At 42.6% G+C, this 24,785-nt stretch overlaps 1 pseudogene; it reads left to right on the top strand.

Moving 5' to 3' along the window:
- The first annotated feature begins 9,805 nt into the window (after positions 1-9,805).
- LOC113622546 (putative E3 ubiquitin-protein ligase TRIML2 pseudogene) lies at positions 9,806-11,154 on the top strand (annotated as a pseudogene).
- Positions 11,155-24,785: the final 13,631 nt, after the last annotated feature.

Here is a 24,785-nt window from a genome sequence, read left to right as displayed (position 1 = left end):
TAACCAATTACTCTAAGATTGGGTACCCCCAGTGGTGGAGCTGGCAGAAGCATAACGATTAGAATGTGATGACAACAACTTAAAGATAATTAGTTGACAATGACTTGAGACCTCATTAACCCCTTTAACACCTCATGGTTTATGATTAAAATGAAATACTCGGAGACCGTTTTAAAGACATCTTGTCTTACTACCAGCAGTTGTTTAAGTAGAGCTAGAATATTTGATATTTCTTTGATAAGGCTTCCATTCTTTTGGAACCACCAACAATGATTATACAATATGGTTATCATTATTCTGTGGCCATCAGTGGATTAAGGATTTATGCTTTTATTCAGAAACCTGTTCTTTTGCTTCTTTCCCCAACATCCTCCCATTCTCATCCAGCCTTTTAAACTAAGTGATGGTGAAACTTTCTTTTTAAGTCAGCCCCTTTGTTCTTATAAATTACATGGATTGATAAAGTCAACTGTGATTTTTACTGGAATCACTCCAACTGGTAGTTTAATGGCTGGAGAATTCCACCATGAGAATCACAGGTGTGGGTGTGTTTAGACGAACCTGGGATACTTCACAAATCTGCTCGCCTCAGGCTCCAATAAACATAAGACAGTTTTCATTTTTCTTGATGGGTATTCAATAAATATTTAATAGACGGATTGATGCTGAGATTCCACCATCTTCCAAAAACTTGTTCAGTTTCCTGCTGCCTCTAAAATAGACACCATTTAAACCACTGGAAGCAAAACCTAGTGGTTCTATTATTTGTTACTAAATATTTCTTAGGAAAGAAGTGTCAGTGCTTCTGGGACAATCTGATTATACTACATATTAAACTGCAAATATCACACGACATTTGAATACGTAAGAAGATTTGAAATAAACTTTATTTGGTTATAAAATGTTAATCGCCTATAAAGCTATAATCTTAATATCAGTCGTACTATTTAGACACGTAATAAGTTGTACTGTTGAGACATTACAACCATTTATTTGATGTGGAAGTTTCCTATTAATGAGGCCAATACTACTAAGTTTGTCCACTTTCAGGACAGTGGTCCTTGCCCTCTTTTGGGGTCACAGACCCATTTGGGAATATGGTGAACTCTATGAAACCTCCAATTCGTAAAAAGCCTCTATTCACTTATGCAACAAGTTGATTAATTTCCTGGGATTTATGGATTCCAGATTAATATTCTCTTATCATCAGTAACACAGGGGTGATTTTAATATTCTAGACATGTTGGTGACAATCTATAAAACAAATGAAGGGAAAATGGACCATGTGTGAACAGATCACATTCAAGTTGGAAATCTGATCTGAGAGAACGACCTTACTTAGAAATCCAATCAGAAAAAAAAAATGGAACCTTATTATAAAATAAGGGTCAAGTGTACAGTGGATATTTATTGAAAAGATTGATTGACCAGAAGTTCTGGGCCAAGGCTTCTCACAATATAATCTATATGACTCCACCAAAATTAGGAAAGGTGCTTGTTTAAAATGCATATTCCTCGGCCCCATATTTGGCCAACTAAATTGGCATCTCCTGTGATGGGAGGCGGCACCCTAGATCACAGCTGAACAAAATTCCAGGTGATTCTAACACACAGTTAAGATTGTCTCTTACATGCTCATTCTTAATGCTTATCTTATGTCTTTTGCAAAGCACTTTATATTAGTACTGTTAGGCAGTCAATGTGGATGCAGATCTTACATAAACATCCAGAAAACGCTTTTGATAACTCCAATTTGGATAGTGGATATCATCGGGGAGAGAGCCCTTGGAAGGCAGCTGCAAACAATTGTCACTCCGCTGCACTTACCATCAGAGTCAGGCCACTTTAGATTGGCCCATCACATTGTTTCATTTTTTGGTACTTAGTCATTTGTTACAATAAAAATTAAGTTACAGGGAAGGAACACTCTGACAGGATAATGGACTCCTGCTCAGAAGAAACCAGCCTGCCTCCAATTCATCACGGCATTTATAGTGCATTAGAAGACATTACAGTGACAACATCATTCCTTTGGGGCAGGAAGAAAAACCAGATTGAGTGGAAAAGAGGGAATTTACTTCATGAACTTGGCAAACGTGGAATAAAAATGGAATCCGGGGTGGTTTAAATTGCCATGTTCAGCAAAGGACAAGGGAAAAGCTAACCATCTCTGAAACTAACATTCCAATATGTTAAAAAAAAAAAATTAGCTTAGTTCACCTTGCATCACATGAGCAGTGTATGGGTTAAAATGAAACGGTTGCCTAAGGAATAACAGAGAGGCATGGAGAAAATGGGCAAAGTTAAGGCAATTTAAAATGATTAAAGCCCACAAAATATTTTGCAAATATAAAATCCTGGAGGGAAGCTTAATAATAATATTTGTTCAATGGAGTGAGCCAAAGATATCTATATTGTCTAGGTATTTTAATTGGAGGCCTGAAGTATCATTATAAAATCATAAGAAATCTATGTCTATGTTCTCATAAAAGTAAAAATGGTTGTTTGATGTTAGAAAGCAGTGTTTTGAAAAGTAGGAGCTAAAGGAATAGCACTGGGTAGGCAAGTCTGGCAACTTAGATCTGGGAACTTAATAACTTTATAGTATTTTTACTATTATACCCACACTATGTCAAGCCTGGGAAAAAATGAGAGGGCACCAGGCAACTTGGTATAATGGAAACAGTGTCTTCATTCTGTGATTTTTTTTTTAAGGTAACATTTTTCTAAACCATGCTTTTTCTTAAAGCAATGTTTTTTCCGTAGATCTTAGATCTTTTGGGGGGGGGGTTGTGAGGGGGGGGGATTCTGGTTTTCTCTTAATAAAATCTTTAATTCACTTAAGAATCAATTTGAACAAAAGTCTGTGTGGTCTCATTTTCTTTCCCTGTCAATCTGTGTTATTTCCAGGGTGAAAGGTAATTTTGACCATAAACATGGTTCCCATCACACATTTCTAATTTTAACCTATTTGTCTCCGTTTGATTTACATTGGGTCTAGAGCAAATTAACTATTGTGAGCTTTTATTGAAAATTAATTAGGTGGCTAAAGTGCCCATGGCAGACTCTGCCAGTGCATGTTTCTCTCTGGGTCGCCAGCCTTCTCCAGTCAAAACACCTAGCAACTTAAAAAATCCATAAAACGAATGATATAATTAGTTCCAGAGTGGAACTCAATCTCTTTGAAATCAGATGCTTTCTTCTAGTGCTGAAGGGCCATGCTATAGCCAGCATTTTATGGTATCAGGGGATTTTCCTGGGGGTAAAAAGTAGCTCACTGGAGCTGAATCACCTCACATGACTTAACAATAGTAATCCTTGTGGTACCAAATATAGCTGCATCTCTGATCTGACTCCTCAGTCAAAGCAAGGAGAAAGAGGGAAGCTGGGTTTACAATACTGTAAAGATAAAGAATATGCTACCCAGGTTGGAAAAGGGACCCCATGAGTGTGTGCGTGTGTGCATGCGTGTGTGTGTGTGTGTGTGTGTGTGTGTGAAAGAGAGAGATCTTATACTTAAGAAAAGCCAGGATGTAAATGTGATTTATTGTAAATAGTTCCACAACATTAAAATGAGTTTTTATTTTCGATGTATTCTGCTTCAAAGAAGAGCTCTGTGGGCTCATAAAAATGCAGAGAACAAATAAGGGCCTCTAAGTCCAATTTATATGCCGTGCCCACTGCGCACTGAGACACATATAATCTGTAAAGTGTCAGCTTCAAAGTTCCACCGAGATCGGTGTTAACCCTGACCTCTGGCCTCACTGCCTCTGGCTGGGCCTGTGTGCTTTCTTTACCAGCTGTTTTAGATAAATGTGTTCCATTTTTAAGAGATTGTCTCAGTGTTTTTTACATGAATAGTGGTAATATTATTAACTCTCACTGGAGAAACCACCTTTTCTAAGAGGGCTTTACAGAGGAACCAATCATTTCATGCCCCATGCAGAGAGGAGTGGATTAATAAATATGTCATTGTACTGGAAATATTTAAACAACACTGAGAGAAAAGAGCAAGGCACACAACAAAAGGAAAGCATATTAGTAGTGTTTCCTGTCAAAATACACAGAGGAAGCACTTTATTTGGACCATTTTCTCCATAAAGAGACATGGTGGGCCAAAATAAACACAGTGAAGGAATCTGGTTTATCCCACTTTGGAGATTGGAGACCGTCAGCTCAAACAAAGTTATGAGACCAAAACCAGGTTTTCTCTCTTGAGGCTGCTAAGTAAAGCCATTGACAGAGGCAAGCAGATAGACCTAGTGGATCAATACGGCACAGTTAAGCGGTACCTACAGTTTCTTACAGGGTTGAGCGGAACAATTCACTAATTAGGATCAATAAGTAGAAAGTTCGGAGCAACATATGTAAAATTTTCCTGTAGAGGATTTACCTAACTAAGCAAGACGATAAACAAAGGTTTCAGTCGGAGTCCGGGGATGTTTTTCCATTTCGACGGAACAAAGTAGATCCCGACAATGTTTACCGAGTGCTTCCTGGACGCAACGTAGTTCTTGATGGAGAGTGAGTTTAAAGACACAGAAAAAGTAGAGTTTCTACTAGACTAAAGAATTGACTTTCCAGGATCAGAACGCCAGTCAGACTTCACAGAGATAACTGTTGTCATCAGGAGGGTTGAGCATAAATGGAGATGATGCTCGTGATGGAACGTGGTGACGTGAGCTTCACTGAGGGTGATGATGCGCCCTAAAATCAACTCTGATGAACAACTGGTCAGACCCAGGTTAGCAAACGGGAAAGGGTGCTATGCTGTAGCTGTTGCTGAGGGAGACGGAAGACAGAAGGGATACAGGAGAAAAATGGACCACCTTTTGGTGTGAAGCATTCAGTGTGACCCACCTGAAGAGAGGAAAGTGGAGGCTGGTGGGGGGGGGGCCCATTTCATTCATTTAATTCATTCTTGGTGAGCTTTTACCAGCTGTCAGTGTCTCTCATCTAGAAAACCTGGCTGCTATCCATTTTGATGAGTCTTGGAACTATGGTTTGCAATGTGTTCAAAATTTAAGACGATGACAGAAAACATTACAAAACCCTGAAATTATCACACCCCCTTTAAAGCCACATGCACTTGAAATAGGATCTCAATTTCTCACCATTAAACTTTATGTACTAGGACAGTTTGGGATTCTTTCATGTGTAGAGACTGACATCATTTAGACTGAATAAGCCACAATTAGTATTTTTTTTAACATGAAAAAACTCCTTAGAATAGATAAGACTGTCGAAATCCACTAAAGAAATCACTTTGAAAGGGTGGATATGCTCCCTCTAGGATATCGTATCATTAGTAAATTTGGCACTCCCAAATGTGTTACCCAAAAGTATTAAGTCTACACCAGGTAAGAAGGTTGTTTTTGAAATTGATCCTGCAGAATTGTCCCTTTAAAGTGGCTGCTTTCATGAACCAGCCAGTATTTATATATTATTATAAAGATAATACCCTTACTTACCTCGCAAGGGTGTTTTGAGAATTAATTAATGTTTGCCAAGTACTTTGAGCTCTGTAGATGAAAGGTGGGGTGGAAATGCTAAGAAGTAGTATTATTTTCATCTGTATTTGAACTTGCCTCTTATAAGACAATCGTTTTATTTTTTTTTTAAGATAATGATCTCTCCTTTGGGGAGAAAAGGCAAAAATTGCCTGATTCACAATCAAACCCTCATAAGGAGGACAGGTGTGATTATGAGGATTTGGCCTACAGAATAGATTGAAGTGGATGGCAAACTTCAAAAGTCTATATTCCCAAATCCCAAGACCTCTCCTGGCAATCCAGCAAGTGTCAAGTTCATCCTGTCATCCCTGCCGAGATATGGCCAACTGCAAAGGCCAGGACCAGTTGGGTACTTACGTGGTATATAAATAACAACCCAAACCCTTTCAATTAACCTCTTTCCTGCTGGGTGTTTGTGAGGTCCACAATCCAATTACTGAAGGGAAAGATGCTCCCTTAATCCTACCAAGAGGTTGAAGGACAATGCTGAGAAATTGGTTTTGTTAAACCAGTTGGATAATTGGCTTGAAAGGAATTGATTTTACTCTGTCCTGTGTCTTCAAATCTGACTCTAATCCTGGTCAGTGCGGGAGAGTGGTTGCCAAAGATCTCGACAAGCTCTTTTGAGAGTGTGTTGGACTGAAATGAGGAAGGAACAGTACACATCTCAGGATCCTGAAACGTTCTCCCCTTTCCCCTACAGAGCATGCCCTTCTCACAGGCAGAGAATGCACCTTTGTTATCACATCTCTTCCAACACCTGGCAGGTACAGAACTAGTGAAGGAGGAACAGATGCTGCATGGATGATGGGTCGGGGGAGACTGTCTACACCAAGAAGACCAGAGTCCATCCTGAAAAGTTTAAAATTCCCTGAAGGCTTCTAACCCTGTCCTTCGGTGGAGATGTTCATAGAGCCATAGAAACTAAAATCAACTCATTTTTATTCTTGCCCCAAATTAAAGGCTTACCGACCATCAATGACTTCCCTCTCAAAAGCTGACATATACAATTGCCAATCTTTCAGTGTGTTGTTTTTTTTAAATCATGATTTTTCTGTATCTTCATCTCTAAGATTAAACATTTTCATCTAAAGCTAATTGGGATTATCCTGGGGTGTTAGCAGACCGTTTTTAGCATCACTCACTGAATCCTCCCAATAACCTCTTGAAGTGGGCACTATAAACAACCCCATTTTACAGAGAAGGAAACTGAGGCTTAGGAAGTTTAGAAAACTTGCCCAAAGTTGCCTAACTGAGTAGTGGCAGAGTCAAAAAAGTGGCAGAGTCACACAATGCCGATGTGATTAGGCATTTTTTTCTTTTTGGCCAAGTCAAGTCATGCAGCTTGAGGGATCTTAGTTCTCCCACCAGGGACTGAACTCATACCCTCAGCAGTGAAAGCACAGAGTCCTAACCACTGGACCGCCAGGGAATTCCCGTGATTAGGCATTTTGACATGAGAGGCAGTGAACTGAAACACCAAACTCTGTCTTCTCCATGCCCCTAAAACAGAGTGTGTACAGAGGATATTGCAAAGAAGAGCATAATTAGTGCATCAGGATATACGTCATGTATAAGGAAACCTACTCTCTTTTTATAAAAGCACTCACCCTCCAAATTAAGGATCTAAGGATTCTGAAAATATCCAAATTACATTGTGGCCAAAGGAAAAAGTTTGGCAAAATGTGTCAAGTTTTATTTGAATGTTTCTGACCCTGTTGACCTATCTCAAACATCCCTTTCCCCAGGCAGTTCTGAAAACTCAGTCTTGAAGTCCACCGTATGCTTTCAGGTTTATCAGAATTACTCCTGATCACGAAGTAGATACATTCCTGTCTGTGCACAAATTACTTGGAGTCCTGGCAGGCAATTAGATAGAAAAGGAACAGTTCCGCTATTAAGCTGCTTTTAGAACCAGTGCCGAATAGTCGGAGCACTTAAAAAATCACTTAAAGTAACAACGTGCTGCAGAAGTGGCAAACAACCAAGTCTGTTTCTAGAAACCTAAAAAAGAATAACGCTTTCAGGTTTGTTTTTCAATCCAATAAAGTTTAAAAAGATTATTAAGCAAAACATTTTCTTCTCCTCCTCCAAAAGCATCACTTCAAAATATTTTTCTTCTGTTTTCCCGTGTTAGCCCTGTGCTGTGCTAGTTTGTCCGCATTCATCCAGCAGGGGTCGCTCTTGTCCACCGTACTCTTAAAAGACATCCTTGCTTGTCTGCACTGTTTGTTACCAGGACCTTTATTCCAGGCAGCAGAATGAAGAAATATCAAAGACACCAGGCCTGAGAGATTGAGGAGAAAAGAATCTGTGGTTTTGGAGGTGGGATTGCAATATTGGGGAAATGGATGCTTTAATAATGACTCTGTGTATGAACAGTAGGCTTCAAGTCTGCACTTCGAACTTCTCAAAGAAATAGTCAGTTCTTATCACAAAATGATTAGCCTTAGCTCACTCTTGCTGTTAAACCTGAGTATATGCTGTGTCTCTTTTCTGTGTGTCATTATCAGGCTGGTAAAGTAGGGAAAGGGGAGTGGAGCTGTGTGTACTTCCATTCGTCCAGGCCATTCTCAGCCAGATACTTCCTCGGGGTTTAGACTGGCCTCAGTGATCACTCACACCTAATAGAGCAATGACTGTCTAATCCGTAGTGATTATCCAGTCTTGGGTGGAAGTTCGTCTTCAGCTGCAGCAGCTTCCTCCTGCAGGAATTCAGGGCAAGTTCACACAGGCCATTCAGACCAGATCCTGAGTCTGTGGGTGCATGTGAAACGGGCGCTGGGGAAGGCGTGGTCTTCCTACCTTCCCACTTCAGGGCCTCCTCCTGAGGCCACATGGGCAGACCAAGCAGGAAACGGCTTGACATGGCTAGGTTCTGATACTGGGGAAGGCACGAGTGGGGTTCTAATACTGAGGAAAGTTGAGGATGGGGCTGCATCAATAAAGACATATCGAAAATAAAGCATCCCTTGTGATTACACCTCTCAGTAACCAAACACAGATATTTAAATCAAATGTTTAAAAGACTCACTTTTACTCTGCTTCCTCCGTATCTTTTTCTTTTTAGTGTGCTAGATGTAAAAGAAATACACCTTAATTTTTAGAGCAGTGTTAGGATCATAGCAAAATTGAGTGGAAAGTGTGGAGAGTTTCCAGATACCCCCTGTCCACACTTGCATGCCTTTCCCCACCATCAACATCCCACAGAAGAGGGTACGTTTGTTACAACTGATGAGCCTACACTGATATGTCATCCAGAGTCCATAGTTCACATTAGGGCTCACTCTTTGCGTTGTACATTCTATGGGTTCTGACAAATGTATAATGCCATATATCCAACATTGTAGTATCTTACAAAATAGTTTCACTGTCCTAGAAATCTTCTGTGCTCCACTTATTCACTCCTCCTGCCTTAGTATCCCCTGACAATCACTGATCTATTTACTGTCTCCATAGTTTTGCCTTTTCCAGAATGTCATATAGTTGGAATCCTATCATATATAATCTTTTCAGGCTGGCTTCTTTCACTTAGAAATATGCATTTAAGTTTCCTCTGTGTCTTTTCATGGCTTGAGAGCTCATTCCCTTTTAGCACTCAATAATATGCCACGGTCTGGATGTGCTACAGTTTACTTAACCGTTCACTTACTGAAGGGCATCTTGATTGCTTCCAAGTTCTGGCAATTATGAATAAACCTGCTATAAACATCTATGTACAGGATTTTGTGTGGACATAACTTTTCAACTCATTTGGGTAAATACCAAGTATAGCAATTACTGGATGAAATGCTAACCTCAATACCTTTTCCTCATGGTCCTCACAATTGTTGTGTCAACATCCTACCTTCAAAATTACACAACAGGGAAGTAAATGTGATTACCTAGGGAGTCATTGGAACTAGCATAAGGTAAGGGATCAGAACTGACCCTGGAAGCACCCCAAAACTTAGAGGTTCAAGAGGATTCCAAGTCGAAAAATAATGCTGGGAAACAGACGAGCAACGTAGGAGGGTCGTCATTTACATGATCTTGATTGCAAAGAGAAGAAACCATTCCAAGAGGAGGGTCCTGGCCAACTATGTTGACTGCTGAGAGCTCAACACGTGGCTGCCGAAGATTTGCTGGATTTGAGGAGTCCAGGATGCGCTGACCTGCTGATGCTTGACTGCGGACTGAGGTTAACAAGTGTGTCTGCACCAGAACACTGCCACTCGTTTCCTTTTCAGAGTACGGGGAGGTGTATTCCACAACAGAAACAGCCCAATCTTCAACTAGGGCCACCTGCCGGCATGTCCAAAAGGCTCTGCTCCCAGTTAGAGCAAGAAATCCCAGATGTCTGCTGTAAGATACATCTGGATCCACCACAGCTGTTCTGCCATGATGACCAAATCACGCTTTGTGACAAGTACTTCAAGTCCCAGGAGCACAAGAATCAGGTGGTGTATGGAGTACAAAAAGCTGCTGAGAATTCCAGGAAGTTATTCCAGGAGATATTGAACACATTGAAGGAGGAACTTGATGTAATAAAAAGCATATTGGCTGATGAGCAAGGAAGAATGGTGATGATGCAGGAAGAAGAGCAGAATTTTAAAGTGATGATTGAGTCTGAATATAGGATAAGGTTCCGACTGATGATTGAAGAAAACAAAGTGAACTTCCAGAGCCTGCAAGGTTGCAGATTCAACCTGAACCTGAGAGAAGCCAATCAGAACCAACTGACGGAGTTTGCCACAAAGTTGAAGGAGAAGTTCCAGGAAATACTACAGAGATGGAACTGTTTGGGGAGAGAGAACATGAGTAAACTGAGGGAGAGTGAAATCAGCTCTCTGAACAGATCTGCAGCCTCCAAAAGTCACTGCAGAGCTAGAGAAGAAATGTGGGCAATCTGCCTCAGCGTCACTCCAGAATGCAAGGTATTCTTTGGAAAGGAGTGAGTCACTACTGCTTCAGTGTCTAGAGCCCGCCTGAATCACAGACCTGAGTTTATGCCAAATAACAGGAATGAGCAAAATGCTAAACGTGCTGCAAAGCCCTATAACTTTGGACCCTAAAACAGCTCATCCCTGTCTGGTCTTATCTGAGGATCTGAGAAGTGTGAGACTCAGAAATGTGCAGCAGGATGTAGCCGGTCACCCAGAGAGATGTGACTTGAGTGCCACCATATTGGGTGTGGAGAGCTTCCCCTCAGGGCGGCACCTACTGGGGGGTGGGTGTGGAAAAGGCAACACAGTGGCAGCTGGGCGTACACGGAAGCTCTGCCAGCAGAAGTGCTTCCGGAGATAAGGTCTTATTCAAGGATCCATCATGGGAACTGATTATACTTTCTGGGCCTTTCCCCCTTTAAAAAAGGTTTCCTTGAGAGAGCAAACGCACAGAGTTGGAGTTTTCCTGGACTATGAATATGGGCAGATATCCTTCTATGATGTGACAGAGATCCCTCATCTATAATTTCTCTTATCTCGCCTTCCAAGGAGCTCTCAGGCCTGTATTTTCTCTTTGTATCTCAAATGGAGGCATGAATTCCGACTCTCTGAGCATCTGCCTCCCTCATGTTTCTTCTCGTAATGGTACTCTTAGCCCTCAATCTTCTTTGGTGTGTAATCTAAGACCACAAGAGGCAAGAACGTTACAAGCATGACTTTATATAAGTTATTTTACAAAGTAATCCAATAAAAGATTTTTAGCACTCGAAAAAAAAATTGCACAACAGACGCTTTCTCAAATTTGGAGTTTGTGTTTGGGTGGACGACTGTTCCCTCTGCTCCCCGATTCTACCATCAACTTCTGAAGAAGGGCCCTGTGTCTGAGCAGCAATTGTCGGTGGAGAAGCAGCTGTGCAGAAGAGGCTGCAGGCGCCACTGATGCCTCTTCAGCTGGAGACAAAAGTGGGGAGACGTGGTTTATCCAGAATTAGACTAAACCGTATATGATGAAATACACTGCTTTGTAATGCTGGGGTTTCCAATTGCCACTGAATTCACTTAGTTTCAACTTCACATTCAAGGGGGCGGGGAAGAAAATATTGTGTTGCAAGGGTGGTGGTGGTGGTGTGTGTAGGGGGCCTTTAATGAATAATTTGGTGTCAATTTTGAGTCCCAGCATCGGATACTTGTCAAAAGGAGCTGGAATTTCTGAGGTATGTCCTTGCTCTTTTTGACCCCATGGACTTTCCTTGTTTAGACCCCCAGACGGTGCCAATGGTTTCGGTGTTGGTGAGCTGCTCTGTAGATTGAGAGCCATTAGCCAACGAACTCCGGGCCTCCACTGCGCCTTCTACAGGTTGTATGATGCCAGCCAATATCTTTGCTTTGTTTACCCTGCTGAGGTCTCTCTATCATTAACATCCTTTTTATGACTGACAGTTTTTTGGTTTGCAGCAAATAGTTTTCCAAAAAATAAACCAACTCCAGATTATTTTGATGGTTGAGATAACATGCTGAATGTAAAAATGGACATTTTCCAGTAACTCCAGTGGGTGATCTCCCGTTGAATGGATGAAGCTGCCGTCTAGATAGGGTCCAACCCACCATTCCAGGAGCCCTAGAGAACACCAGGAAGATAAAGATATCTACAGTATATTGATTTTAGAGGATAAATAATGTTGCCAGAGGCTATAGCTTGTGAGAAGTGAGGTATGTTTGACCCACTTCATTTAGCGCTCCCATTTCTTAGAAACAGATCCCAATCTACACGATCTAATCCTGTAGCTACACAATTGTGAAGCGATAGACACTGAGTGATTATGTCTCCTCTGAGCAGTTGATTACCTGTATTTTAAAGCCACTTTAGAATTATAGAAAGAATAAGACCCGTGGGAACATGGAGGTCAGTCTATCAAGCCTGGCGCTTCCAAATGATCTCTACGATTGTCTTCAGGTAACTGTGTCGCTTCACTTCTTCTACTAGAGGGTATTTTAAAGCCTCCCTGAGTCAGATGGTCTATGGTTTATTCTTCTATTCTTTCCAATTATTCCAAAACATTCTTTAATCAATCAGCTTTCAAAATTGTTTTTTTCATTTAAATCAATTCTTAAGGGTCTGAGGTATTCGTGGAATAGAGAGAGAGATCTAGCAACAGTAATTAAATACCTATACAGGTTGTACTCTTATAATGCTTTTTTTTTTTTTTTTTTTTGCGGTACACGGGCCTCTCACTGTTGTGGCCTCTCCCGTTGCGGAGCACAGGCTCCGGACGCGCAGGCTCAGCAGCCATGGCTCACGGGCCCAGCCGCTCCGCGGCATGTGGGATCTTCCCGGACCGGGGGACGAACCCGTGTCCCCTGCATCGGCAGGCGGACTCTCAACCACTGCGCCACCAGGGAAGCCCCTCCTATAATGCTTTAAAAAAAAATCTAATGCCCAGGGAACTTTGCTTTGGAGGAGCACTTTCTTTCTGGCAAGTCATCATTTAGTTTAGTTCATCAAATAGTTGCTAATGGCAGCTCTTGCTGGATGCTGCATTAGGAGGATGAATTCGTGAATAAGACACAGTCTCTGCCCTCATGGTGCTCCCAGTGCCAGTGGCAAGCTGGGACATTTCAGTGTGATGTGGGAGTGCTGTGATGGAGGGTGGTCAGGGCGATAGCATCTTTGCATCTCAGCCTGGAGGTCTTACTCCTGAGACACTTCTCAAAACAACCAGTAGGAGTCAGGCAGGTAGACGATAGGGGCAGAAGACCCAGAAAAGGAGCTCGCGCATCTTGGATGACACGAGCAAAAGTACTGACGTGGCTGGTACCTGAAGGGCAAGGAGGAGACTTGAAAAGAGGTGAGGCTGCGGAAGCACCTGGGAGTCCGCCATGGGGTTTGCAGTCTACACTGTAGGTAATATGGAGTCGTGGCAGGATTTTAAGCAGGCTTTTTTTTTTGGCTGCAACACGTGGCACGCAGGATCTTAGTTCCCTAATCAGGGATCAAACACGCGGCCCCTGCAGTGGAAGGACTGGAAGCGAGGAGTCTTCACCACTGGACCACCAGGGAAGTCCAGGGGATTTTTTTTTTTTAAGATAGAATATTTTGATGATTATGCGGAGGACAGTGGCTTGGAGGGAGCAAGACAGAAGCAGGAAAGTTTTTGAGGAGTTTTGGTAAAAAGTGCAGGATGGAGATGAGGGGCATGGCTTCATGACTCCTAAATAAGCTCAATGGGGGAATCCTTTTCAAGGCAGATACGTTGTAGTGCATCCCACACTTGTCCAGCGGATGACAGCGCTTTGGGAGGGCGGAAGACCTAGTGCACCAGGTGTATCCGGTCTCCTCTGGAAGCTCCCTCTCATCCCTGAGCGTCCTCAAGATCAGAGGCCACTACTGGGTGTGATTTTGGAAACAGAGACAGCTCCTTCTTTCCCCCCTTCCGTATCTGCTCACTGATGCTGGAAAACCCTTTAGGACAAGGATTAAAAATAAGGTACCCACACGACCGCTAACTTTTCTTTCATACTTATTAGGTTTGGGGTGCTAAAGAATCTGAGCAAGGTAGTAGATTGCATAATCTGATGTCAGATCCTGTGCCGGATCTGGATTTCTTTTGCCCCTCCAGATGGATTACCTGCCCTTGCGTGGCCTATTCTGTGCCCCCAGGAGGCCAGCTGCTGTAGGCGGCCCCACCAGATTCTCTTGCTGAAGCTCCTGCCAGATTCTCATAAGGGCTCCACCACCCCTGGCCCCTTGGTTTTGGGGTGGGAGTAGCTCACTGCCGGTAAGAGTCCCTGAGTGACCCCCCAACCTCTCACTGATGCCCTTTACCAGCCTATGCTTGACTAAATAGCAACTTCATTTCATTCTCCTCAGTTAATAACTATTTTGAGAGTTTCCTGCTATTCCCCTGCTGATACAGTTCCTTTCCCATGTTTGCACTTTGGTAGGGATAGGACACTGAGTTCCTGAGCATGAGGGTAACCATGGAAAAAGGAAGAGATCAAGAAAGGATTCTGGGGCCATAGAAGACCTCCTTCATACCTATCATAGGGCCGCCTGGCTGCCCATCTTCTTATGCTGTCTGAGGAAAAGCTGGCTTCACAGATCTAGTTTGAATTTATATTTTAAAAATCCTGAATTGATTTGTAACCTCCAATCTGTAATTCATAACCACTCCATCAATAGGTATTTCTTGTCTAAGCGTGTAACTTAGCAGACTCATCATAGGGAGGGAAACCAGAAACATACAGATGTCGTCTTAAGTTAGGCGTGTAACAGAGTCTTCAAGGGTTAAGAAACAGCCACACGCTGCGAGGCAGGTACAGTAGGTTTACCAGAGGTTTTCTTTTGTGCTTCAACGATAAAGTGGTTGGTGGTCTGCTGGCTACAGCCTGTTACACATTCCTTGCTTTTATTAGAATAACCATAAGCCTCGAAGACCCACCCTGATGTCAGTGGCAGGTTTTATAGAACACTCACAAGTTTCTTCTTGTCGTATTCGGGGGTATATAAAGTGTGCAGCATAATAGGTAACAGGTTGGAAGACCAGTTCAGGGCCTGCAAAAGTCCCAGTTCCTGATGTGAATATTTAATACCTCCTCATTACAGGGAAAGGTTGACTACCAGATGCCGGTTACCGGGCTCCAAAGCCCACTAAAGCTTTGAGTTCCTCCAGGAGCGAGGGTGGGTTTTGGCAGCTTCCCCTGCCCTTCAAATAACCTGGAGGTCAGGACATGCCCAGCTGATTTAGGAACCCTGGAGAGGAGGATTGGCTGGAAGCATCTCATCTGTTATTCAGCGGCCAAGTGGTGAATTACTTCCAATACCGTGATTTCCTGAGATGATAGAGCACTGTGGTTTAAACCATTATTTTGAATAAACTCAAAAGCATCGCAACACATGTAGACTCCGAGTTGGTGTGTTCACATCACTAAGACAGCGTTTCCAGATGTACATTTTTGGAGGTCCCTGCGATCATCCCCTGAACTCTAACTGCAGTTAATTGGCACGGCAGTGACCCAGCCCTGCACTCCTGAGCAGAAAAACACTCTCACAATTTGTCAGGTTCTAGATGCTGTCATTTATCCAGCTGTGTTTTGACCGCAGCGGGTCTGGGAATTGCATCGTTCTGCGTTTCCATGGCACATGGAGGTTTCTTGACAGAATGCTCACGGACTGCCTCCTGCTTCAACTCCCCAGGGTGGTGGGAAGAAGGGTGCTTTGCTGCCCGGCTTCCACTATCTGCCACTATTGTGCCAAGGCATGTCCCATGGCCTTGGACTGACAGGGGACCCGGGCTGCAGTGTTGAGCTCCTGTCACTGTCCCAGGCTCCCTGTAAAAAGGAAGCTAACGTTTCAATACTGGGTAAAAACACTTTTACCCAATGTTTTCATATATAGGGTGAGTCTATTGAATTGGCCTTAAAAAATCTAAATCCAAGAACTCCTAAACTATACATAACAAATGATTTGAAATACCTTTGTTGTTATTTTTCTTTAAAAAAAAAAAAATTCCAGAATGGAAATAGCTATTTGTTACTATTCTGCTTAAAACCCTGGCTTTCTATCTCCTCTTAAAATCAGATGCAAAGACCATTAACATGATCTCTGAGGCCATGCTTGTTGCTGCCCTTGCCTTAGCTGAATTTCTTCCTTCCCCCAAGCTGTAACCACTCTGGCCTCCTTTTAGCTTCTTGAACTCACTAAGCCTCAGGGCCTTTGCACATGCTAATCTCTACACCTGGAATATTCTCCTCTTTCTTTCCTACTCCCCTCCCCCCTTCAGATTTCAGTTTTAATATTATTTATTCAGGGAAGCCTTCCCAGACCCTAGCTTAGGTCAAGTCCCTCTTGATTTAATAGTCCCCTAGACTTCACTATTGGGCCTACTGCCATTGGAAGCAATGAATTATTCGTGTAATTACTTATTTAATGTCTTATTCCCTTCTAGACTGTAGACATCAAGAGATAATGGATGCTGTATTCTCAACACCTAGCGGAGTACCTTTCATATAGACAAATGTCTAATTGTTGAATTAATTATTTAAATGACGCATACTTATTACAAAACAAATTATCGAAAGAGAAGAAAATGTAGAGAAGAAAATTAAAATAATCTATATCTCTACTATTAACATTTCAGTGTATTTCCTTATGTCCTTTTTTTAAAAAAAACAAACATATGTGGTACGTGGATAAACATTACCAGCTGAAAGCTGGATCCTATGGACATTTAGAAAAGCCTTAAAATGCACCAGGCTCCTGGTGTTCAAAACTGATGTCAGGGGCGGGGGGAGAGTTTGAGCAGGGATATCACCATTCATGGTCTCTAAGGCTGGGGAGGGATTAAAAAGCAGCTCCTGGGAGCAAGTTCTGGGATCTTCCTACCACATTTCACTGTCACTTTAGGAATATTTATTTAGGCTCTTTTAGTAAAGTAACAATTTCTTAAATATTTGGAAACGTGTCACTTCACTATTTAATTTTTGTTGCTGTTACTCTTCCCATAATTCATATTATAGGGCACATTTTCCAGAATTGTGGTACCAGATTGCCCATTCCCAGCTCTTTTGTAAAAGGGGAAGTGTCTGGAAATAGACTGGGAGCAAAGGGACAATCTCTATTCCCAGAAAACGGCAGGATTTCTTTGTTCCCCCTCTCCTGCCCCCGCCAGCGTTACCGCAGTTTATCGTGTAGAATACCTTTCTATCGATGGGCTAAGTCCACAGAGCAGGTACTGTTGTTACGCCCATTTTATAAGTGAGGAGATGTGATGTAAAGAGGTCACAGAACTTGCCCATGGCCACACTGCTAGTCAGCGGCTGGCAGGCTTAAAACCTAAGTCGGCCTGACTCCAAAGCCCAGGCTTGTGCTGCCCCGGGTGGATCCCTCTAGATTCCACCAAGTGGATGAGGAATATGAATGGACTTCACAGAGCCTTGAAAACCCCCGAGCTTGTGTATAAATTTTGTGTGTCTGCACAGGTTTTGTATTTTTTTCTGGGGAGAAGTTCTCTATATTGCATCAGATTTGTTTGGAACAAGAAAAATAAAGATTCATCTGGATTAACAATTACCCTAATATTTGTTGATTGGTTACCAAGTACTGTTCTAAGCACTTTGCATGTATTAAATACTTCCATCCTTGCAATAACTCTGTGTGACTGGCACTAGTATCCCCATTTTATGATCAAAGAAACTGAGACACAGAGAGGTTGTCACTTGCCCAAGGTCACACAGCCGACTGTGGTGCAGGGATCTTATCCAGGCAATTCCCTCAAGTCTACATGCCTATTTAACCACAGTAAACAAAGGCCCTCTTTGCAGATCTCTCAATGTCTTGTGCATTTTCCTCCCCTGAACTTGAGATGTATCTCCCTGTTACTGTATACAATTCATGTAGTAGTTTTTCCTTCCTCCCCTTAAAGCTATTAATAAATTGGTGGTAGATCTTACAATAGAGGACATCCTAGAATAAAAATTAGCAACTCTCCTCGGCAGGATTAATCATATTAGTGATTCACACTGCTGTAAGAACTATGCTAAAAGACTGTCATCCCTCTGGTATGAAATTTGGACAAGTTCTTCATGGAGGTGGGGCTCTGAATAAAAAGGGTGTCCCTTTGGTGGAGACAGGGACAGAGAAGTAACTAGGAGGTAAGAGGGGATCCCACTGCCAATCACTGAGTGTACGGGGGTGGTCAGAGATTACATATATCTACTCTGTGCCTGTGAGTATACACTTGTGTTCTAAATATGGATCGATACACATTTGACTTACATGTATTGATTAAGATGAATGCCGTCTAGATGATCTGATACTCTCTCTACACCTTTTGAGATAATGAGGCACAACCTAAATTGAGCCCAAATGGCTTTCAGGGATTGCTGGTATGAGGACTTAAACACACTTCACAGTTCTTCCCTTTACAGATGGAGAAATAGAGGTAAGAGGGTTGGGCTACTTGTTTGGGGGATTCTGGGGGATTTAATATAAAGCTAAGAAGAGAGTTATGACTTTCCTCTCCCTGCTGAGGAATTAGCATTTTCCTGATTGAGTGACATTGAGACCAAAGACTGAAATAACAGAGCCTCAGAGATGAGAATTGAGTCTACCCCAGGGTCCAGATGAGGTGAAAGACAAAACAGGAAGCATATGCGCTTACAGTGGAGTCCTTGGCCAGCGCCACGCAGCCTCCGCGGTTTAAGCTGAGTGGGTGTGGGAGAAAGGCCTGAAAAATGCACGCTAGGCTGGCTTTCGAGAGAGGAAGATCTTGTACCTTTCTTTTCTGAATGTTCAAATTCTGGCAGACTCCAACTTTCAGGCCCATTAAAATTCAGGAAGGGAAAAAGGAAAAAAATTGAACTAGTTTTCAAAGAAGAAAAAAAGGCAACAAACACACCCACTCTTGCAAAAATAAAATCCCACCCCCCCCAAAACCGTTAGGAAAATGTTTTTGAGCTTTAAAAAACAGAAGGGGGTTGGAATGTCAATGGGACACAGGCCGTGGAATGACTATTAAACGTGGCATTTCCACCAGTGTCCGTGCATGCACGTCTTAACCTTGTTTGATCCTTGGAGAGAAACAGCCCTGTTCCCTCCACAGAAGAAGGAATAGAACCCATTTCTATCGATGGGCTAGATCCCACTGTGTTAATGTGGTTAGGTGGAGTGCGGGGAACAATTTGCTCTAATTCACTGCCTCAAAATAAGAGCCTCTTGCTCTGGAAGCTTCCTCTCCAACCCACCCTCCCATGCAATCAACAGTCCGGGCCAAATCCTTCCTTCAGTCTCAGATTTCGGTTATATAAGCTGCTCTATCAAACAGACTCCGTCCAATTCAGACCAGGGTAAAAGAGCCATTGACACAAACAGCTAGTGGCTTATGTAACCAGAACCCAATACACAAATTACGAGAAACCTGCTTACCCATTCAGGTGCCTCAGGCGAACAATGACAGGCCAACTCCACAGCTCTGGTCTCTGACTACAGCGGAACTTTGTTCCAATGACTGGACGCCTCCTGAGAGGTCAAGTCTTTCCTGCGGTCTCTCTCCAGGTTAAAGAGCTTCGTTGTAGGGTGCGCTTTACTCCCCACACCCCGCCCCTTGCAGATTCTTGTTCTTCATAGAGAACGAATTTAGCATTTTTAATATCAGAGTTAAATGGTGGATTTTACTCCTGGTGGTATGAAATTTCCTGATGACAAAAGCCATATAAATTCAGGATTTAAAACTTTGAAGAATACAGAAAAATAAAAAAATTAAATCCACCTGTAATTCCACTACCCAGAGCTAGTTACTTTTAACATTTTGTGTATATCCTTCCAGTCTTTTTTCTAGGCATATCATATACATACACACATACATATATGCACATATAATGTACTATATATATATATACATATTAAAGACATGCATGTAGTAAAGCCATGCATATATATATATATATAATATTTAAATGAATGATACATTGTTACTTTACTGGCCATTCTGTTTTGAAATCTGCTTTTTGAAGAAGTAAAGCTGTCACTGTTTGCAGGTGACATGATACTATACATAGAGAATCCTAAAGATGTTACCAGAAAACTACCAGAGCTAATCAATGAAATCTGCTTTTTTACCCAACAATGACATCATCATCATACATTGATCTCATTTTTATCTTCTTTACCTCCGTTGTCCTTCTAATACCCCTGTGAGGTTGGTATCACTACCCTCATATAGCAGCTCAAATTCAAGGCCTCTGAAGCCTGTGATGTGAAGCACTGCCTTACGTCTCACTGCTATTAAATACTTCTCTAAGGAAGGTTTTGAGTGGCTGTTTGGCATTCACATTATATTCTATCTAACCCATCCCCTATTTCAGAGTGTTTAGATAATTTCCATTTTGGGGGGCTATTCTAAATAATTCTGTGAGGAACATTCTGTCATATAAATATTTATACTACTATTCCCATAGTATAAAATCCTAGCAATGGAATTTCTGTGTCAAGGATGTACCCTTTTTGATAACTTTTTATTATATACTGCCAAAATACTTTCCAGAAAGTTGAAATGAATTTATATTCCCATCAGCTACTGCCCAATACTCTAATCGAAGTCATTTTATAATTTAAAAAAAAATGATTAAAAATGAAAGAAAGTATCTTTCCCAAATTGCCTTCCTTAGGAAAATAAAAATGCATATAGAAAATGTTTGATGACCTGCCTATTCTCTCGTTTACTATTATAACTTTTCTAGAAAAAAATCATGCGAACACTAAAATATAGCTGTGAGCTGCTAGTAGACTGATGTGATGAATTCACCTTCAGCCCCCAAAATATCAACCCTCCAGTTGTTTTTCCCCTTCCTGTTTCCCCCTGCCCTGCAGACCCCAGCCATAGCTTCTGATTGCCAGTCCTCCATGGGCTCACGGGAAGAGGTGGCTATAACGACACAGCAGAAGGGAACTTGCAGAATGGGGAGAAAAAAGGGCTCATGTTCACTGCTGTCAGCAAAAAGCTCCTATAAACAGAGCAACATATTAAGCTCTTCTGTTAATATGCTGTCTAGACTTGAAAAGATTGCTTTTCTCTCTGTCTTCTAAGCTTCAACTTTTGACCTTGTGTCTGTCCTTGTGCCTATGCTGGACTCAAGCAATTCTTGTCTCCTGAAGGTTCAACAGTCAAATTACCGAATTATTGTACTTGTCACCTAAGCTACTGCAGCAACCGGGTGCGGGCATGATCCCTATCAAATGAATGGAAAACTTGACGACACTTGACCCCTGAGGCAGAAAATGCAGGGAGTCCCCCTTCTTCTGGTTTAAGGGTAAAACGATACTCTCCCCAGAAATTGGAGCTGATAATCCCTTTGTTGATTGTGGATGGAATCTTGGAAGGTATTGGAGGGAGGGTTGAGAAGAAGAGTTTATGAGATCCGCACTTGGGGATAGAAACCAGTTCCTAGCAAAATGAATGTGAGTCTTATTTTTGGAACATGTTTTACTCTGGGATGTTTCTTCTTCCCCTCCATGTTCCCAGGGTTCCCAGGGCCCTCATGCTAACAGCTGGTTGCTCAAGTCCCTCTCCAAGATGTAATATTTATTAAGCATTTGCTGTTTGCAGGCATTCCCATGCACGCCTCTAAAACTGTCCTCACTTAATCCTCACAACCCCAATCTTACAAGGCAGACAATACCTGCTCATGCGCAGGCAGAGCTGTCTCCCGCAGAACCTCGGAGAGCCCGTGGTGGTATCACACCCCCAGGCATCTCGCCCTGTGAACCCTTCCCAGGGGACAGAGGAGGACTTCTGTGCCCCATCACGTCTGAATAAGAATCTCTTATTGTTATCATTCCTCTTGTACAAATGGAGAAACTGAAGCAGTAAGAAGTTATGAAACTGGAAGATCATAACAGAAGGGCTGAAGTCAGACTCTTAGAGCCACATGATTAACCAGTGTTCCATGCTGCCAATCAATCTAGACTTTTGTTGTTGTTCTAGATTTTTCTTCTCTGTCATCAAAAAAAAATCTTTTGTCCCCTTAATCTATCTGGGCCTTGCAGAGGGGGCTAAATTAATCCAATAAACACATTTAGTCTGCTAATGGCTAATGATGGACCAAAGCACCACCCACCTCAGTGAACGTATAGTTCACTGTTAAAAGACCAGTGATGGCAGCCAAGGTTATCTGAGAAAGATTTGTTGGTGGGAGGGGATGATGGTAGGAGGAGGTGCTGGGGTGGAGGCTGATAGAATATTCTTGGGTAGGGGACTTCTCTCATTATCAGTCAATGGCTCACTCAGCATACAGGACAAGACAAGCCCTGGGTATAATATTTAGGCCTTTATCAGGAATGACCAAAAGCTCAGCGTTTGCCTCACAAGAGAGAACTTCAGAGAACTCAGAAGCATCAGTGACAACCATCGTCTGCCAATCACTGCCAGACGCCATGCTTTGTGGGAACCACGTAATTCCACAGTCTATCCACAACATCCAGTTTTCTGGCACATTTTTGTGATTAAGGGAAGCAAGAGGAGTATGACGCCATTGCCCCATACAAATCTGTCACCCCAGCCGGGCATAAACCAATTGAAACATCACAAACCCACATCAAGTTGTCACATTCTTTCTATTTAATTGACCCACAACATCCTGCAGATACTTTCCTCTCCCAACTCCCTTTGGGGCCAGGGCAGAGTGTGGAAGAGAAAAGATGACTTGATGAAGGGTGTGGCCAAGAAATAATATAATCTTTGGCTTGAAGATGTATATTTTGGTCCTGGAAAAATGTATTTAAAAGATTTTTAATGAGTCACGAAGGTAGTGCTGACACTTAGAACAATATTTTTCATTCTTTTTAGGATGAATAACTAATACAGTACCTGGCTTAGAGTGGAGGCCAATAAATGCTTGTTGGTTGAAAGAGCTAGTGAGTACTGAGAATCTGACACGGTGTAATTCACCTACAGTCAAGACTGCGCTGGAACAGAGGTGAGCCTTTAGCAGGGTCTTAAAGGGCCTTCCAGGATTTGGTAGATGATTTTCCTTTTGTCAGTCAGTTCTATAAGCCACATTGGTTGATGTAGGTAATTTGCTTCTCATTAAAACACTCCCATTCCTGGGAGCTCCCTAGCAGTCTGGTAGTTAGGACTCAGCGCTTTCACTGCCATGGTCCCGGGTTCAGTCCCTGGTCGGGGAAGTAAGATCCCTCAAGCCTTGCAGCACAAACAAAAAACAATAAGTATAAAAAATAAAAACACCCCATTCCTGTGATTATATTTATATTTTTCGAGAATATACATTTCCACCAGAGTATGTTGTTTTGCTTTTGCCTTGTTCATTTTTATAAGCTCGCTGAAAAAAGAGGAGTTTCCATGTTACTGCTGCAGTAACAGGGCAGACAATACTTGCTCACGCGCAAGCAGAGCTGTCTCCCCCAGAACCTCGGAGAACCCGTGAGTGCTATCACACCCCCAGGCACCTCGCCCTTTGAACCCTTCCCAAGGGACAGAGGAGGACTTCTGTGCCCCAATGTCTTCGCAGCCCATCACCTCTGACACCAAGAGCTGCCCATCTTTAGTCCGTGCAATCCCGGTTACGAAGTGCTTAGCACGATGCTCTGCTGGGGCCTCATGTTGCCCTCTCCACTTGGCAGGTGGCAATGCTGAGGTCCCGGGAGAACGAACTTCCCAAGCCCACAGTGTGGGAGGCAGTGGTAAAACAGAAATAAGTTCAAAGAGTTTTATTTCCCAACAGGAAGTTCCAGAGCTAGGACGACAAAACACACATGCCATTACAAGCCCGTGTGCATCAAGCCGCCCAAACACTGACTGTCCTGTGAGCCACACATTCTTTTTCAGGACTCAGATCAAACCAAAGTCCAGTGCAAATCCACTGAAATTTAACGTAGAGAGCATTTCCCTAGCGCCAGAGTGCCGTGGGATTCACCTTCGTAAAAGCGGATTTTGATGCCGAGGGGTCGCTATAAAAGCACGATTCGAACGATAGAGTGAAAGCCCGGCAACCTGGTAAGTGTATGAGTTGCCTCTGAGAATGCGTGAGCCTGTCAGGAGGTGAGATCCTGCTGAGAAAGTCTGACTTTGGAGCCTCCACTGGAGGAACAGCCTTAGCACGAGGTTTGGCGTTCCCAGGGGCCCTGCAAATTTACACCAAACACGGACTAAGAAACACTCCCCACCCCACATTGCAGGCTGCACTTAGGGACTTGCTTCCAAAGAGCTGAGTATGAAGAGGAGGGAGGGGGTGGAAGGTAAATTCCCAATGGAGAAACCTGGCAAACATCACCCCAGCCAGGTGATCAAGGTCAACCTCAACAGCAATGTCATGTTGACAGCATGTACCCGCTGATATGATGTGATGAGAATAGCAGTACAGCTCTGTGGTCTTCCACTCAGCCTAATCATGAGAAAAAAATCAGACAAACTCCAACTGAGGGATATTCTACAAAATACACAACCCAGCACACTCCTCAAAACCGTCAAAGTCATCAAATACAAGAAAAATCTAGGGAAATGCAACTGAAAACCACAATGAGATGTTGCCTCACCACTGTTAAAATGGCTATCATCAAGAAGACAAGACACAACAGGGGCTGGCGGGGCTACAGTGAAAGGGGACTTACACACTGTTGGTGGGAATATAAATTAGTCCAACCACTGTGGAAAACGATAGGGAGGTTCCTCAAAAAATTAAAAATAGAGCTACCATATGATCCAGCAATTCCACTTCTGGGTATATACCCAAAAGAGATGAAAACAGGAGATACGTACACTCCCATGTTTATCGCAGCATTATTCACAATAGCCAAGATATGGAACCAACTCAAATGCCCATCAATGGATGAATG

This window comes from Aethalodelphis obliquidens, unplaced genomic scaffold (genome assembly GCF_003676395.1).
Source record: "Aethalodelphis obliquidens isolate GAN/ISIS:26980383/991018 unplaced genomic scaffold, ASM367639v1 scaffold10, whole genome shotgun sequence".
NCBI classification, from domain to species: Eukaryota; Metazoa; Chordata; class Mammalia; order Artiodactyla; family Delphinidae; genus Aethalodelphis; species Aethalodelphis obliquidens.
The sequence above is the reverse complement of the archived record's forward strand: the minus strand, read 5'-3'. Positions and strand labels throughout refer to the sequence as shown.